Source organism: Panthera tigris, chromosome X (assembly GCF_018350195.1).
Source record: "Panthera tigris isolate Pti1 chromosome X, P.tigris_Pti1_mat1.1, whole genome shotgun sequence".
NCBI classification, from domain to species: domain Eukaryota; kingdom Metazoa; phylum Chordata; class Mammalia; order Carnivora; family Felidae; genus Panthera; species Panthera tigris.
In genome coordinates, this window is record NC_056677.1 from 15,997,591 (window position 1) to 16,016,401 (window position 18,811).

At 43.8% G+C, this 18,811-nt stretch overlaps 1 protein-coding gene across 3 annotated transcripts in view; it reads right to left on the minus strand.

Annotated features, from left to right (window-relative positions):
* Positions 1-18,811, minus strand: part of MAP7D2 (MAP7 domain containing 2) — a 112,435-nt gene that overhangs the window by 61,409 nt on the left and 32,215 nt on the right. The gene's annotated exons all lie outside the window — the stretch shown is intronic.

Sequence of the window (18,811 nt, forward strand, 5' to 3'; positions counted from 1 at the left end):
GCATGTAAGTGATGAATCATGGGAATCTACTCCTGAAGCCAAGACTACACTGTATGTTAGCTAACTTGATGATAAATAAAAAATAAAAATAAAATAAATTGAGGACACTAATCTAAAAAGAATCTGAAGATCCAATTTCTTAGATCATCATTGCTGGCTCCCCACAGTCTGATCTCAAACTCTCTTCCCAACTTGACCTTAGCACTGGCCCTTTCTTCCACACACCTTCTAGCTCAAAACACTCTTTCTCTCACATCCTCCTTGTACCTATTAAAACCCCACCCACCTTCAAGATCCCACAGTTCCCCAGACCCCATGATGCTCTGTGCTCCCATACAGTTGGCAGAACCCTCATTTCATTCTTCTTGGCTGCAGAGTTCTCCTCTGACTCAGTCTCCTTGGAAGGAGGGAGAGGCTACGGAGGCAAGGGTGGCTTATGTATTTCTGGGTCACCTCAGCTCAGGGCACTGTCCCCCAATAGTGCCCCTGAGGTGTACATACAATGCTCAAAGGTAGGTATGTAGTCAGTGAAAGGGAAACAAAACCAGGTTTCTCTTTTCTCTGGCACTTTCAGGCTCTAATATCTCCCTCAAGAGTTTAATTAATAAGAATTTTTCTGTGTGAAAAGTTACAAAGAGAAGCTTAGGACCCCTGAACAGATGCTTGTTTCTGTCAGCACCTATATCAACCTGTCCATCCTAGAGGGACCTAACTTTATTGTCCATGCCACCTTTCAGATGTTTATGGGCCTGCCCTCTATCTGAGGTACAGCCAAAGAAACACTGAAAATGTTCTTCAAAAAGAAGAAAAAAACCTGAAGGTTTAAAATGGCCAAGCACATTTGGAACTGGCCACATTACCCAGAGGCTTTACAAACAGAAGTCACTCTGTTCCTGGGATATGCATGATTTTAGGCTGCCCCCTTGTGGCCACTTGTAAGAGTCACAGCTACAAATCCTTTCCAGAAAATCTTCATTATGCTCATAGTCATCATCATGTGCTTCAGAGTAGGAGGTGACGCAGTTCCTATGCACTTCTTGGATTTACTTGGCTCAATCACCCTATAATGGAGGTACTCTATTTCAACCCTCATAGGCTCAGAAATGGAGGCACAAAGAGGTTAATTAACATGTCTGAAGTCACACCATCAGAAAGTGGAGAAGCCAGATCCCAACCGAAGAATCTGACTCCAGGACTCACACTCTTAATTACTGCTTTACTGCTAAGGAAGAAATGTAACAACTTGATCTCCATGCCCATGAATGAAAGCTGTGACCCAGTATCACACACAGGGAAAAAAAAATCTCATCCTTGTCCCAGGAATAAGCCTGCAAATGTGGAGAGAGGTATAAATCTAACTCATCAGAGAAGTACCAAGTAAGCACTGCTGTGAGCCAAGCACTGACCGGCTGGGCGCAGATCTGGCCACTGCTCAAGCAGACTAATTATTTGCTTCCTCTTCAAACTAACGGTTTGGAAATGTTTTAGAGAGGCTGATGCTGGGTGGGTAAAGGGAGTAGCCAGAGAATCCTGGAGACAACTATGAAAAGCAATTCTCCTTTGGCCTGAGGAGGGTGAAGTGACTCAAACAGTCCAAATGGGTAAACTAGAGTCTCTGTACAGTCACACGGCAGCCACAAGCCACATATGACTACTTCAATTTAAAATAATCAAAGTTAGGGGTGCCTGGGTGGCTCAGTCAGTTAAATGTCTGACTTCAGCTCAGGTCATGATCTCACAGTTTGTGAGTTTGAGCCCTTGCGTTGGGCTCTGTGCTGACAGCTCAGAGCCTGGAGCCTGCTTTGGATTCTGTGTCCCCCTCTCTCTCCGCCCCTCCCCACCCTTGCACTCTCTCTCTGTCTCTCAAAAAATCAACATTAAAAAAATTTTTACATAACTAAAATAATCAAAATTAAATGCAATTAGGGGCTCCTGGCTGAGTCAGAAGAGCATGTGACTCTTAATTTTGAGGTTGTGAGTTCAAGCCCCATGGTGGGTGTAGAAATTACTTAAATAAATAAACTTAAAAAAATTAAATGCAGTTAAAAGTTTAGTTTCTCAGCACACTGGCCACATTTCAGGTACTCACTAGCCACATGAGGCTAGCAGCTATCATACTGGACAGCACTTAAAAGAGAAGTCTGGCAGCTCCTTCCTGTGATTCTCTCCCTTAACACTTAGCTACTCTGGGACACATGGATAAGGAAGATCTCATAGTTCTATCAGGGTTGAGCTTTGCTGAATAAGTGAGACTGGGTTAGGGCCTCATTCCTCCACACAGCATCAGCCTCTCCTGATTGCAAGAACTGTCAAGCAATCATTTCTAGAACATTCATTTGAAGAGAAGCCACATAATTAACTCATATCTCCATCTTCCATCTTGTAACTTTCCATGACTCTGCAGGAGCCCCGGCTGAGAGGCTCCAGGCTTATCCTGGGGTAGAGCATGAACCACACAGCCCCTTTTTGTTAGGGGCCATGGACTTAACCAGTTATTACCATTAGTGCAACACAGTCAGAGGAATCAAGGCAGATCATGATTAACACAGCAAAGGCAATTAATACATGAACATTAACAATACCAAGAGACCTCCTCTAAAGTCATGGTATACTTATAGGTTAATGCTGAATTTGGTTCCTAAAAGTAGCCTTCTTCCTATATGGCCTGAAACCTTAAAGTGTTTATAGTTTTCTTACTCAATCAATCATCCTTTGTCCATTGTACTTTGTACTATATGCATATCCTTGTCTCTCTTTTATTAAACCAGAGACCCAATTTTATCTCTGAACCCCATGAGAACAGATGGAGAATAGAACTTGCCAGGGGGTAGGGAAGAGGGGCAGAAGGGAGGAAGTAGGTGGCTACAAAAGGGCAGCATGAAGGATCCTTGTGGTAATGGAAATGTCCTCTATTCTTAACTGTACCAGTGTTACTGCCCTTGTTGGGATAGTATACTGCAGTGTTGCAAGTTAGTGCCATTGGGGGAAAGTGGGTAAAGGGTACCTGGGATCTCTCTGTAGTATCACTTATAACTGCATGTGAATCTACAGTAACTTCAAAACATAAAGTTTAATTTAAAAGAATCTGGCCCGAGAGTGAAGGCCTTAAGGAAACCCAAAACAAAGAGGAGCAGAGGACACCTTCCTCCAGGTGCCCCACCTAGGAAAAGGACAAGGAGTGCCCATGTCAGAGCCACACCTGCCCCATTCCTGATGCAGTAATGCTTCCCAGGACAAGAGTGTTGAGGTAATGGGCACCATTAAAATGGAGGCCTTTTCCTGGGCAATTCATCCCTATGGAAGTGCGAATGAAACGGGGATACTGAGCAGCTAAACAACTATTTCATGTTAACAGAATAGCATAAAATTTCATGCTTCACTGATGTGCTCTTGCTTGGAGTAATTTCCCATTATCCTTGGGCTGCAGCAACACATTATTTTATTAAATTTTTTTAATGTTTATTTATTTTTAAGAGACAGGGAGAAAGAGTGTGAGCAGGGCACAGGCAGACAGAGAGGGAGACACAGAATCCAAAGCAGGCTCCAGGCTCTGAGCTATCATCACAGAGCCTGACGTGGGGCTTGAACCCACGAACCGTGAGATCATGACCTGAGCCGAAGACGAACGCTTAACCGACTGAGCCATCCAGGTGCCCCTGCAGCAACACATTTTTAAAAACTAATTTTAAAATGAATGAATTTTATTAGCCTGAGCACTCTCTCACTAGAATATTAATGAACTGTTATCAATTATTCATGGTACTGGTAATAACCATTATCAAAATACAAAGTTTTCGGGGAGGCCAGCTGTGTTCAACTTTTAAAAATTAATTGCATTAAATGAATTTTAGGGTCCTCTTGTTGGCTCAGTCAGTTAAGTGTCCAACTCTTGATTTTAGCACAGGTCATGATCTCACATTTTATGGATTCGAGCCCTGCATTGGGCTCTGTGCTGACAGTGCAGAGCCTGCTTGGGATTCTCTCTTCCCTCACTCTCTGCCCCTCCCCCACTTGTGCACGTGCTCTCTCTCTCAAAATAAATAAAAATAAGCTTTTAAAAGAATAAATGAATTTTAAAGAAACCTTCCCAATCATACTCATATCAGTGCAACTGAGTCAGTGTCCAGAAAAAAGAAAGGGAACCAGGAATGAAGAGCTTATCAAATGGGAAGTCCAATGCCAGCCAGCCCCCTCCTGTGGGGGCTCTCCCCTCTGTAGACTGGCAGGCATGGATGCATTCACATCTGTGGTGACTCATCTAAGCACATGAAGACCAGTGGTTCTCAACTATGGCTATGCAGTGGAATCACCTTGATAGCTTTCACTTAATTACTTGCTTACTTACTTATTTAATTTGAGAGAGAGAGAGAGAGTGCACACAAGCAAGAGAAGGGGCAGAAGGAGAGAGAAAATCTTAAGCAGGCTCCATACTCTGTGAGAAACCTGATATGGGGCTCAATCCCATGACCCTGGGATCATAACCTGAGCCAAAATCAAGAGTTGGGCCCTCAAATGAATGACCCAACCAGGTTCCCCACAGAGCTTTTAAAAAATGACAGATGCATGCATCTCCCTCCCAGAAGCTGACCTACTATCTCAGGTGTAGCCAGGGTAGTGGTGCTTTGAAAGCTTACATATGAGGGGCGCCTGGGTGGCGCAGTCGGTTAAGCGTCCAACTTCAGCCAGGTCACGATCTCGCGGTCCGTGAGTTCGAGCCCCGCGTCGGGCTCTGTGCTGACAGCTCGGAGCCTGGAGCCTGTTTCCGATTCTGTGTCTCCCTCTCTCTCTGCCCCTCCCCCGTTCATGCTCTGTCTCTCTCTCTGTCCCAAAAATAAATAAAAAACGTTGAAAAAAAAATTAAAAAAAAAAAAAAAGCTTACATATGATTCTAACATGCAGCAGGAGGACTGAGAATTGTCCTAGCCCACTATTCCTCCCACTGAGGTATGCATCAGAACCAGTTGGAGGGCTTATGAACTCTGACTGAGGGATGGCACCCTCAGAGCTTGTGATGGAGTGGTCCTGGGGTGAGCCAGAGAATCTGCCTTTCTAACAAGTTCCCAGGTAAGGCTACTGGTCCAGGGCCCACATCTTGAGAATTGCTGTTCTAGACTATGCTGATCTACAGGGCAAGGCCCTGCCTGTAGCTCCTCTGTGGATGTGCAGAAACCAGCAGAATGTGGGACTCGAAGTGGGAAGGAAGGAATGCAGAGAGATGATCCATCACTTACCTGCATCACCCCCCTCCCAACACAGCATTTCCCTTTGCCACAGTTGTTACTGCCCCACATGCTACAGTCTGGGCCTGTTCATTTACCCCTTGCCCTCTAAGCTCTTGTCTTACCTCTGAATCCCCAGTGCCTTACACATGGTACTCAAATACTTACTGAATGAACAGACCATGAATATTATGTCCCACTGACCAAAACCTCCCCATTTGTAGATCATTTCAACATCCTATCAGTAATATCTATAAAAACAACTAACATTTTTAAGCATCTTTGTACCTGTTATCCTGCTGGAATTAGGCAAGGAGTACAAAGGTAAATAAAGGAAACAGCTTTTCCCACTACGCCTCTTGCCTCTAAAATGAATCTTCCCTCTAAATTCCATCAGTGCTGTTCCTCTCTCAGCCATTTTCCCTCTTTAATCCAAATTTGGGTCCCTCTCTCTTTCATTTGTGGTTCTCAAGCACAAGAAGCTCCACCCTCCACAGGCCCTCTCTCATTGTCCCCCTTTTCAATCCATCTATTAGGATATATAGGCTTCTGGGTTTTTTTGTTTGTTTGTTTGTTTGTTTGTTTGCTTAGATTTTAAGTAATCTCTACACCTAATGTGGGGCTTGAACTCATAACTGAGATCAAGAGTCACATGTTCTACCAACTACACCAGCAAGGCACCCCAATATAAGCTTCTTTTTAAAAAGATTTTTAAAGTTTATTTTATTGTGAGAGAGAAGAGACAGAGGGACAGAGAGAGAACCCCAAGCAGGCTATCAGCACTACCAGCACACAGCCCGACGTGGGGTTTGAACTCACAATCTGTGAAATCATGACCTGAGCCACAATCAAGTGTCGACACTTAACCAAGTGAGCCACCCAGGCGCCCCCTGATAAGCTTAAGGGAAAGGCCCAAGTTCCATTTCTTCCTGTAGCCCTGATGGCCTAGCATAATATTCTGTACACATTAAGCACTCAATAAATACTGAGTTCACAAGCACCTACTATGTGCCAGGCCTGGAGGGGATATTAAGACACACATTTCCTTATTTCCTATGATCCTCTGACAGCATCAGGACAAGGACATCATTCCTGTGGCTTCTGTATGACCTGACCCACTCATATAACTTTAGAAGACTCAGTTTCCCATACTTAAAAGGGACATGGAATGCCAGTTCTGGGGTCTCACCCTCTTGGAACACATCACCATGCTCTGAGAAGGCTAAATCAAACAGCAGGTCTCAGGGAAGTGCTCCAATCAACAGAGCCAATAGCTACCGCCAACTGCCAGCCTCTGAGTGTGTCACCTTGGCCCTCCAGGTGTCCCTCAGTAAATATCTCAAGTGAAAACCTCCCAGCCAAGCCCAGGCAATACACAGAACCCTGAGAAAGAAGGCAGCAATACAAACTGCTCAGTCTTAGTGAGCAGCACTATACTCACACACAGCACTATATTTGTTACACAGCACTATAACCAGAAAACCAGTCCACCGACCAACCAACAGCAAACAAGCAACACTTTCTGATCCCTCAGCATACAGGACCCAGATTATGCACCACCCTAGAATGCTCAATCTCATGGCCTCACCAACCCTGGACCTTGGCCACTTGTTACACTTCTCAGCCTTAATTGTTCCAGTGATGGTTCATGTAGTTCCCTCACCATGCCCTGGAAGCTGCTCCTGCCACTGCCCCCAACAGAGGAGCCCCCATGCATGGCACCAGCTCAAAAGGAGTAACATAAACATCTTGATATTGACTAGGCCAGTCCTACAGAGACTTCCCACAGAGGCCAAGAAACATGACCCAGAGGACAAAGGGATTAAGGCCCTGTGGCATGCACTCTGAGACAGGAAGTGAAAACGGATGAATTGGTTGCCCTTCTTTCGACCAGTGAACTGCTCTGAGTCACTGGGATTCATAACCTCCCTGGACATGGCCTGTGGGTCCAAGCACCACTAGCTGTGTTAGGTTGCAAGGCGGTGGTCAGCTTGATGATGCAGCAACTTTTATTTCCTCTCCTTCCTTCCCGGGCTCACATACCTTTCCCCTCATTGTCAGTTCCCAGGGAGCACACCCTTCAATAAAGTGCTGGTAGGTGTAAAAGAGGACTGGAACCTGTACGTGAATGTTCATAGCAACATTATTCATAACAGCCACAAAGTGGAAACAACCTAAATGCCCATCAACTATTGACTGGATAAATAAAACATGGTATCTCCATATAAAGGAATACTATTCAGTCATGAAAAAGGAATTAAGGAGTTGATGGACTGTTAATGGGTGCAGGATTTCTTTTAGGGGTGATGAAAATGTTCTGGTATTAAACAGTAATAATGGTTGTACAACGTTGTAAATGTACTAAAAGGCACAGGAGTTTATGCTCCAAAATGGTAACTGTTATGTGAATTATGTTGCAATAATTAAACTCTGAAGAAAGAAAAAGAAAACAAAATATAAAACCACCTTGTAGAGGGCTCCACAAGATTTAAAATCCATGGCCTAGTGGGGTGCCTAGGTGGCTCAGTTGGTTAAGCATCCGACTTCGGCTCAGGTCATGATCTTGTGGTTCATGACTTCGAGCCCCGCGTCGGGCTCTGTGCTGGCAGCTCAGAGCCTGAAGCCTGCTTCAGAATCTGTGACTTCCTCTCTCTCTGTCCCCTCCCCAGCTCATGCTGTCTCTCCCCAAAAAATAAATAAACGTTAAAATCCATGGCCTAGTTAATCTCATCTGTGGCCTTCAAGTGTCCCAACTTACTGGTTTTACTTTTTCCTCTCAAGTATCTAAATGATGTATCTTGTTCCAACAAAACATTTTTCATAGAACAAGAATGCATGTGGCTCATTTGAGCATGTAAAAATCATATATATATATATATATATATATATATATATATATATATATATATATATATATCTGCCACACAATCTCAAGATCTTTCTTATATTGTATAAAATGGGGAGCAAAAATGATTGTTTCCAAGTTTAAAGAAAGAGAAATAAGTCTGCTTTCTGTTTAAATATATATTTTTAATGTTTATTTATTTTTGAGACAGAGGGAGAGACAGAGTGCAAGTGGGAGAGGGACAGAGAGAGAGGGAGACACAGAATCTGAAGCAGGCTCCAGGCTCTGAGCTGTCAGCACAGAACCTGACACAGGGCTCGAACCCACAAACCATGAGATCATGACCTGAGCCAAAGTCAGATGCCTAACCAACTGAGCCACCCAGGCACCCTTGTTTAAATATTTTTAACTTTTAAAAATGTATTCATTTAATTTTTTTAGAGAGAGCAATCAAGCAAGTGAGCACAAGCAGGGGAGAGGGGCACAGGGGGAGAGAGGGAGAATCCTAAGCAGGCTCCACTCTCAGCATGGAGCCCAACACAGGGTTTGATCCTAGGACCCTGGGACCATGACCAGAGTTGAAATCAAGAGTCAGACGCCACTCTGACCAACTGAGCCACTCAGGTGCCCCATGTCTGCTACTGTTTGTTTAAAAGGGGAGGAGATGAAAAAATGTGAATAAATGATAAATGTGTTATGGTAAATAGTTATAATTATATGAAATGATATATGTGAAAAACTTTCCATTATGCTAAATGCTCATGAAATGTTAGTGGCTATTATTTTTAGGGGGGTTATATTTGGAGATTAAAGATATGGAGACTCAAAATTAAGTCAAGAGACCCACCCACTGTCCTATTAAGTAGGAGGATTCTCATTATTTCTCTGACCCTTAATCCACTGTGAATTTTCCTAGACTGTGCTGCACTCCTTGGGGAGAAAAGGTAGGATCAGATTCAAATCAATGAAGGGCAGGAAGGTGAAAATTCCAGGAAGGGGTAATGGTATATGCAAAAATGCTCTAGAAAATAATAAAGCCTGAAATTTCATTGAACTTCAATCCTACCAGTCTACACTGAAAATCATTGGACAGGATCTAGAACCTTTTTCATCTTTGCATGAGGGTAGTGTTTTTGTTCAGAAAGTATCACATATTCCTGACTCATATTTTTCAATTAAAATCTCAAAAATAATTACAATACCAGAGGGTCACTAAATTTTCAAATTAAATTTCGTTTAATGTGGAACTAAATCTCAATTCTCAGTAGACCTTGTCAGCATCCACCCATACTTTGAGATGACTGCTTTCTGCAGTGGATTATGATGAAAGCCAACAGTACTAACAGGTAAAGAAGATTCTTGTTTGGCAACCTGATTTTTCTTCAAAATGAAATTCATATCCATTAAAGACGCTCTGAGAATAATAAATCAACCCCAACACTGTTAAAATCAGGGCTTAATCATACCAGTGTACAATGCACAAAAATTCCCCCAAAAGTAAATTTAATAATGCCTGATCGGTACTTTTGAGATCCCAAATCAAGGAATTACAAGTAGAAGAGCTCTCAGAGGCCCAATTCAACCCTCTACTTGGGGGGAGGAGGAGAGGGATGGGAAGGGGAGGGAGAGGGGGAGGGAGAGGGGGAGGGAGAGGGGGAGGGAGAGGGGGAGGGAGAGGGGGAGGGAGAGGGAGAGGGAGAGAGAGAGAGAGAGGGAGAGAGAGAGGGTGAGGGAGAGGGTGAGGGAGAGGCAGAGGGAGAGGGAGAGGGAGAGGGAGAGATTTGTTCCCTTTCATCCACCAGCAAAAGAACTGTCTTTATCCTCTTGGCTTCCTCCATCTGCCCATCAGATGTGGTGGATCAGTTCTTGGGATTTTGTTATACAGATGGAGGATGTAGGTAAAAGGGCTTCAGGACTGCAAGAAGTGAACCAGCTTTGATTAAGTGACTTTAGCAAGGGGAGCAAACCTACATGAAGGAAAAAAAGGGAGAAGGAAGGAAGTAAGAGGTGGACATGGGAGTCAGAAGCCAAGTTAGGGCTGCCTTTGTGTATATGTTCTGCCTAGGAGGTAAACACAGGAAGGGTTTCAAGAGACTCCTGGAAGGTATGGTATGTATAACACTGGGAGCCAGAGGAACAGGCAAAAAGTTGCAGGTTAAATTCAATCCTCTAACACTTTCCAAATCTCCAGTAAAGATAGAAATTGCTTTTAATCACTTTTGGCTACTGAGTTCTATTTCTTTGGCTATCACATGAATTTCTAGTATTTATTTTAGAAACAAATGCCTAGGCAGAAACTAACTTCAGGGGAATCAAGGATTACAGAGACCCTTCAGTGGCCACCAATTACACTTTCTGTCTCTGATAATAGCAGAACTGGGCAGCTTCAAGTGCAATTTGTGTCTTGGAAAGATACCATTTCTCCCAAAAGCTTAATAACTCATCTGAGAATTTTGGGGGCAAACACTAATCCAGTGATTCTCAAACTTTAACACACATGAGAAGAATCCCCTGGAAGGCCTGTGAAAAACAAATTGCTGGGACCCACCCTCAGAGCTTCTGATTCAGTAGGGCTGTCAGGGCCTGGGAATCTCCATTTCTAACAAGTTCCCAGGTGATGCTGATGCTACTGGTCTGAGGACCACACTTTGAGAACCACTGATCCAATCGATTTCTCAAATGCTATAATCTTCTGAACTGGTTTAAATTCTATTTTTTTAAAGATTTTATTTTTAACTAATCTCTACACCCATGTGGAGCTTGAAATCACAACCCCTAGATCAAGACTTGCACGCTCTACCGACTAAGCCAGCCAGGTGCCCCTAAATTCTATTTTCAATGGTAAGAAAAAGTCATTATTACCACCTAATTCACTACTTTCAACATGTCTTTTTTTCAAGGATGATGTCATAATTTATACTTTTGAATGAGGCAGGGCTAGAGCTAGCTTTTATGTTCAACAGCCACTGATGTACTAGGATGAAGGTACAGATATCCAGGCACCAAAATAAATTTTAAAAAATGTATACAGACACTAAAGCATCCTTGAAAATAAAGAAGTGGGGAAATATGGAACTACACAAGAATATACACAAATCTATGCTGTTCTTATGTTTTTATAAAATATACTCTTATAGACTTCCTTTAAAATAGCTAACTGAATTATAGTTTCCAGAACATTCAGATGTGATAAGAATATTACTGACTCAAACGATCCCTAAATAATTTTCCTAAACAAAAATTGCACAACAGAGAGAATGACAAGGTTTTTTTTGTTTGTTTTGTTTTTTTTTAAGTGCAGAACTGGGTGAAGTCCAAACAATTGCAAAGAGCATAGCAGTTTGACATTAAGGTCGAACAATAAGAATGACTCTCCTCCTCACCATGGAACCTGGCACATAATCATCACCAATATGCCTCAAAATTCTCTGCAGAGGGTTACTGGAAGAAGGCAAAAGGGTGAAGTACTATAGCAAGTGCTCTCAGTCCTGTCTTCTATACAGTGGAGAGAACAGCAATCCCTATCTTACTCACAAGGAGGATTAAATGGGAGATCACAGGCACTGCTTAACTGTGCTCACCACATAGTAGGAGTTCAACAAATTGAACTATTCCTTGTGAACCATTCCAGCCAGGCTGTTCCTGTTTGGTGCTCTTCCTCTTCCACTACCGAGGTCTTCTGAAAACCAATCCTGCTACCTTTCCTTAGTGGGGCAATTAGATAGAGGGCATGCAACAACACTAGGCTAAAACCAGGGCAAGCTTTCTTTTCCCATAAAAATTATACTAGAATGGGTATATACACACACACAAATAGATAGATAGATAGATAGATATAGATATAGATATAGATATAGATATAGATATAGATATAGATATAGATATGATTTCTCACCTTCTGCTAAGAGTATCAATTACCAATCATCATTTGTATCTACACATGTAGACACATGCCCCTTCTGGTAAATCAAAAGAAATGAGATTCTGTCTTTAGCAGCATAAGTAGCTTCTTACTGAGAAAAGAATATGTAGGGGGCACCTGGGTGGCTCAGTCAGTTAAGCAGTCGACTTCAGCTCAGGTCATGATTTCATGGTTTGTGAGTTCGAGCCCCACATCCGGCTCTGCACTGACAGTGCAGAGCCTTTGGGATTCTCTCTCTCCCTCTCTCTCTGCCCCTACCCCACTCACGTGCTCTCTCTCTCAAAATAAATAAATAAAATCTAAAAAAAATACATAGATGGCATTTCACAGACATTAATTGTTAAGGCTGTATATGATGATGTTCTTCACCACTTCAACAGTAAATTTCCCAATTATATTCATATACCATAATCAGCTGTCCCAGGAATACCCATTCCAGCAACTCAAATAAGCTCCCCAGAACCCAGTGAAAATGTGTCACAGTGCCCAGTTTCAGGAACTATACACATATTCACGGGCCAGACTCTTTTTTTAAAGGTACCATTTATTAAGTTCCTACCTCCTGCCAGGCATTACACTCTCCAAATGTTATTCAAAGCTCACAACAATCCTAGGAGATGGAAGGTACCTCCCTATTTTACAGATGAGGAAACTGACACTCAGAGTTATGAAATCGTCCGAAGTCATAGCTGCTATGTAGCAAAGCATGGACTTGAGGCCAGTCTGGTTAACTCCCAAGCTGACAGGCACCAAGTCAGTACTGAGAGAAAAGGAAGGCCACCTAAAGGAAAGAATCATGAAAGTCCAGAAAATTGGAGCTATTCTTATTGGGAGCCAGGAAAATGGGCTCAGCCTGGGCTCACTCAAATCCTTCCTCAGCCCACACTGACAGTGTGACTACTGAGGAGGCTCCTAAGCCTTAGTTTTCTCATCTGTTGACTAGGGAACATAGTACCTATGTTATAGAGTAATGTGAAGTTTGAACTAGAACATATGTAAAGCTCTTAGCACGTATTAAATGCCTAATAAATATAAGCTAATGGTATCATCACCATCATCATCATCATCGGTTTAGATGTGGCCCTTAAATGAGAATGTAAATACAAGTGCTTAGGACATATTAAGCTCTCAAATTACATTAATGTTCATCAGTATCATCATTATTATCACCCTCGCCACCACCACAATGGCTACTACTACAGTCTAGAACTAGCCCCTGATCCCCCCATCATCTTTAAACCTTGCTTTCAAATCAGTAATGCCTTCAGCTTGCACCAGGCCTCTAGTCAGGAACCCACTGGGCATCTCAGGAACTCCTGCCTCTGCCTGCCAGGGCCCTGAATGTTAGAGAACTCTTATGCTAATGAGGGGGGTCTGGGTGAAGGCAATGTACACACTAGTCAAAAATCACCTGATGGTACACTTGAACTGTGTGCATTTTAGTGTATGATACCTATTTGTAATGCTACAACTGCTACAACAGAAAAGGCAAAGTTTAGCGCTGGGTGACCTGCCATATGTCATTAGTGCCCCAGGCTGCAATGAATAACCCTGGATATCCCAAGCAACAACATTCTCACCATGACCATGGGACTCAGACTCTTAAGGGAAGCATGGGAGACAAGAGGTATGCCTCACCAGAGCTAGTGTGGAAACTGAAGTCACTTGCAAAGGTCCAGGGAGGATAGCTCAAAATGCAGGTTCTTAAGAAAGCACCTTGTTATTCAGGAGATAAGGAGGTCTAACAAGCTGGCTCCTTGGTTCTGAACCCTGCCTTGAAAATCCAAGTTCACCATTAACCTTTAATTAACTGTTTGCACCCACACCAGATCCCAGCTACCAATGTCCAACCAGCCTCTTTTCTTTTTTTTATTATTTTTTAAAAATTTCTTCATTTTTGAGAGACAGAGAGAGGCAGAGTGTGAGTGGGGGAGGGGTAGAGAGGGAGAGGGAGACAGAATCCAAAGCAGGCTCCAGGCTCTGAGCTATCCACACAGAGCCCCATGTGGGGCTCCAACTCAGGAACTGCGAGATCATGACCTGAGCTCAAGTCGGAAGCCTAACTGAGCCACCCAGATGCCCCTAACCAGCCTCTTTTCTACAGCCACCAAGAAAACTTCTTTGTTGGATCACTTCCCTATTCATGCGTAAAGCTTGGCTCTGGGGGCTTCTTCTTGGTTCCATCCATGTGGCCTACCCAAAGGTAACCCAGTCAAAGGACCTTGAGCAAATCCTTTCATACCTCAGAGCTTCCAGCTGCTCTTCTGTAAAGCAAGAACGTGATATCACTACCTACCTTAGAGTTATTGGTGGGGGGGGGACTTGTGAAAACATGTGGCAGCAGGAGTAGTCACAGTTGGCCCTGTTCCCCTAATGATATATGAGAACACACACCAAACAAGTTGTGGCAGATGCTCACTGGGCCCAAGCCCTGAGCCACGGAATCATAAGCTCCACATTTCTTTCCAGTCTTCCCAAGAGCCCCACAAAATTCCCCCAGGAAACCCCCCACAACTTCCCTAAGAGGTCACAGTTTCCATTCTAAGACTTGTTCTGCCTTGCTGATTCAACTAGAGGTTGAGAGGAACAAAATCAAAGGTACCTAAAGGAAGACAACAAACAGCTAAAAATTTCAACCCGATTAATTACTAAGCACCTTGATGCACAAACTTATCTTCCACCCTGGCTCTTCATCTGGGAGTCAAGAGTTACCTGGATTTCTGTGTTTCCAAATTATATTCAATACAACTATATATCATTTCAAAAGGACTCAATATGCACAGCATACTCTATTCACAACATGATTTGCTAGTTAAATGAAATCTACATAATTTTCCCTCTACCATTCTGAGTTCTTGGCTGGGACTGTCTGTAATACAAAGAGAAGTGTAAATATTATCTTCAGCTAGAGACCTGTGAGAAATAAGTCCACTGACCCAATCAAAGGAGGGATTCGGAGACTCGCAGCAGAGGGAAGCAAGGGTTTAACTGACGTTCTTGCAAGACCGGGTGTCTGTTGGACAGGCACATTCTGGGCAGTTACAGCAGACAATTTACCTTCTAGCGTGCAAGTCCTTCCCCTGATTCCTCGTTGGCTGAGCACCACAGAGGTTACAGCCTTACCCGGAAGTCGCCTGTGCCCATGTAAGGCAAAAAGTAGTCTAAATGGAACAAATGTATATTCCTTGAGGTGATGCAGAGACTTCAGTTCTTTGGTGCATGCTCACTGCAAAGCCCACAAAAATTAAGGCCACGAAATGGAGAGGGGAAGAACGAGGAACCTGCTGTGCAGATATGCCTCTGAGGTAAAAAAGTTTACCCTGGTAATAGCTCTCTTCCTGGTATAGGCCCCCTTTGTATTACAAATTATAATAAAAGTAGGCTTGCCTTACAAAATAATCCTTACGTCAAAGAAGCATATTTTTTGAGAGAGAGAGAGAGAGAGAGAAAACATATGTGGGGGAGGGACAGAGGGAGAGATAATCTTAAGCAGGCTCCACGCCCTCAAAGATGCATATTTTGGGTGGCATATTCTGCTACCCTTCAACAGATAAGCACAGGGCTCACCACGGCAACTGGGTGCCTCCATGCTGCGATCCACCTTCCCAGCCTTTCTTGGCATGTGGTAGCCACACAATCACATCCCCTCCCCATCTATGCCCAACTCCCCCACCCCCATGTGTGTTTCTGGTCATCACAGAATTGTTTGCAGTCACAAGAATTTGGACTCCACCCATTCTGTCAAAGGTGAGATCGATCTCTCTCTCTCTCTCTCTCTCTCTCTCACACACACACACACACACACACACACACACATACAAAACACCAGAGCAGTGGGAACTGGCATGAGGAAAGGGAGCAAACATGGAAAGCAGAGCAAGTATAGAGGTTTTTACCATGGACAGAGCACACAAGGCCAGGCGTCTGAACTTGGCCTCAGGGTCTTTTACATCTGGGGAGGCTCTAACACATGGCACTTTGGTTTGAGTATCCAGAGGCTCACTTGATGCAGGGTTCCAAGAAAGGGGTAAGGCTCCAGTCTGTAGACAGAATGACCCTTGAATAGCCCTCCCATACCCCAGAAAGTATGGAGAAGGCAGCTGGGAACACTGCCTGGGAGCAAGAGCTCTGGAGCCAGGTGGGCCTGGTTCCAATTCCAGTGAGATCAAGGAGCATCAATGGAGAGGGAGGGAGATGGAGAGAGAGAGGGAGGAGGGGAGGGGAGAACAGGAGGGGAGGGGATAAAGGGAGGGGAGGTAGGGAGAGAGGAAGAGGGGGAGAGAGTGTGAAAGAGTAAGTGTGTGTACTACTCAGAATTATCACTCAATAAATGTTAGGCATCAATATTTCTAAGCCTAAACCACCCAGGACTATCCTTCAGTGGTGGAGCAGAGGCAGGTTTTGGGGTTGCACACTTGGAGAAGTGGTTGTTTACAGTGAGGGTCATGTTGTGTGAAAACGCAAGCTCCCAACTCACCATCCTGAGATAAGCCTCAGAAAGGCCTTAGACATTTGGGAAAATGGCCAAATACAGGGGAAAAGGCTAATTCTTACTTGCTTTTATCAGCAACAAAGTACAAGAGATTTACAAATGTTTCTTTTAAACTGTGGACAGAATCCAACAGGTAATAGCTGGCAAAGAGACATCAACTGTGCATTCCATTATTAGTACAGTCATTTGATGTTCTCTTCAGGGTGGTGTGTATATTTGATGACCAGGAAAGTAAAAGATGTGTAAAGAATCCCAGAGTGTCACTGGAGGCCCTTCTGGCCAATCTTCAAACCACTCCTGGCTTAACTGCCCATAAGGCCCAGAGTCCCCAAGGTGGCAAGAGCTGTGCCCTTGAGCATAAGTTAGGCAGGCCGGAGAGCTTGTCCTGAGCCCCTTATTTTACCTTTTTCCTGAGTGTTTCCACACATGACATGCTCACAGGCACTTAATGTTCCCTGCATCCTCACATTACGGAGTTGGCAGAAGCCTTCAGACACTCTCCCTATGGATAGTCCCTTGTTCCCAGGCTGCCTGCTTCCCCTCTGCTGTCTCATTGGGCACCAGATCTGAACTTTGACCATAACTGTACAACTCAACCATCCAAAGTGAACCGTTCCTGGTCCAGCCCCCCCGCCCCCAGTTTTAGCTCCAAGCAGTGCAACCCTGTATCAGAGATGGCCCCAGTTATACCAGCACTTTGAGGACCCCTGACAGGGATTTGGAAACCCAATCCAAGTCATCAGTATGGTTGTGAGGCATGCAGTTCCAAGAAGTTTCCTTAATGTTAAAACAAAATAAAAAAGATAAATAAAGAGGCTAGGGGAAAAAACACTCTTCACATTGCAATTTAGAGACATATTAACAATTTTCAAAGTCATAACCTCCTGTTCCTTTTTTCCCTAAAAAGCATGCCCAACAGGGTTGCTCCATCCCATCCCAACCTACAGGCCTGGGATCTGGCATCCTCAGCTCAGCCACAATATAATTCTTAAACAAGGGCAGTCTTGAAGGGCATTTTGAGGCCTTGAGGCAAAAAGAGCTTCCTGACTCAGACAGATTATTCTTAAAACCACAGGAACAGAGCAAAACGTGTGCTCTCACTCAGCATCATTCAAGAGCAATCTGCTTTGTCTTTTTTTTGAGAGAGAGAGAGACAGAGACAGAGACAGAGAAAGAGACAGAGAGGAAGAGAGGCAGAGAAAGAGGGAGAGAGGGAATCCCAAGCAGGCTCTACACTGTCAGCACAGAGCCCAGTGCAGGGCTTGATCCCACGAACTATGAGATCATGACCTGAGCAGAAAAAGTCAGAGGCTTGACTGACTGAGCCACCCAGGTGCCCCTGCTTTGTCTTTTTAAACAGCCTTGCAGATATCTCGAGCCTGTTGATTAAATTTACCCTGCCTCATCTCCCTCCAACCACCCCCAGCAAATACTTCTTTGGAAAAACAAAAGGCACATGAATCGTTTTATTTTAGGTTTATTCATTTTTTGAAAGAAAGAGACAGAGCACAAGTCAGGGAGAGGCAGAGAGAGAGAGAGAGAGACAGAATGCAAGCAGACTCTACGCTCTGAGCTCTTGGCACAGAGCCTGATGCAGGGCTCGAACCCATGAACTGTGAAATCATGACCTGAGCTGAAGTCAGATGCTCAACCAACTGAGCCACCCAGGCGCCCCATAAAGGCACATGAATCTTAAAAGTTCTACTTATTGCTACCAGTAGTCAAAAGCTTATTGTGAAAATAGTAAGATAACAGATGTGACACTGACAAGAGAAAAAGTAAAATGTAAATCTTGATGTTTGTTTCTGGGCAAGATTTTTGTAGAGTAAAACAACAAGGCCTTTAGAAGGTATATGGACATATAAAGGCTTCTCTTTGGCTGTTCCACAGAAAAAGCCCCTGCCATTCAAAACAGCACATAAGAAACACCATTTTGTGCACTATGGTTATGTCTGAGCATGGGTGCCTTGCCAATGGTGGCTGTCACTGTTTCTTTCCTTGTTTTTCTCTGCAGTAAAATAAAAACTGATATAGGGGCGCCTGGGTGGCGCAGTCGGTTAAGCGTCCGACTTCAGCCAGGTCACGATCTCGCGGTCTGTGAGTTCGAGCCCCGCGTCGGGCTCTGGGCTGATGGCTCGGAGCCTGGAGCCTGTTTCCGATTCTGTGTCTCCCTCTCTCTCTGCCCCTCCCCCGTTCATGCTCTGTCTTTCTCTGTCCCAAAAATAAATAAAAAACGTTGAAAAAAAAAATTTTTAAAAAAAACTGATATAATGTATTTTCAAATCCTGCATGTTGCCTTTCACCTGCAAAAACCATCATCAAAGAACAACAAT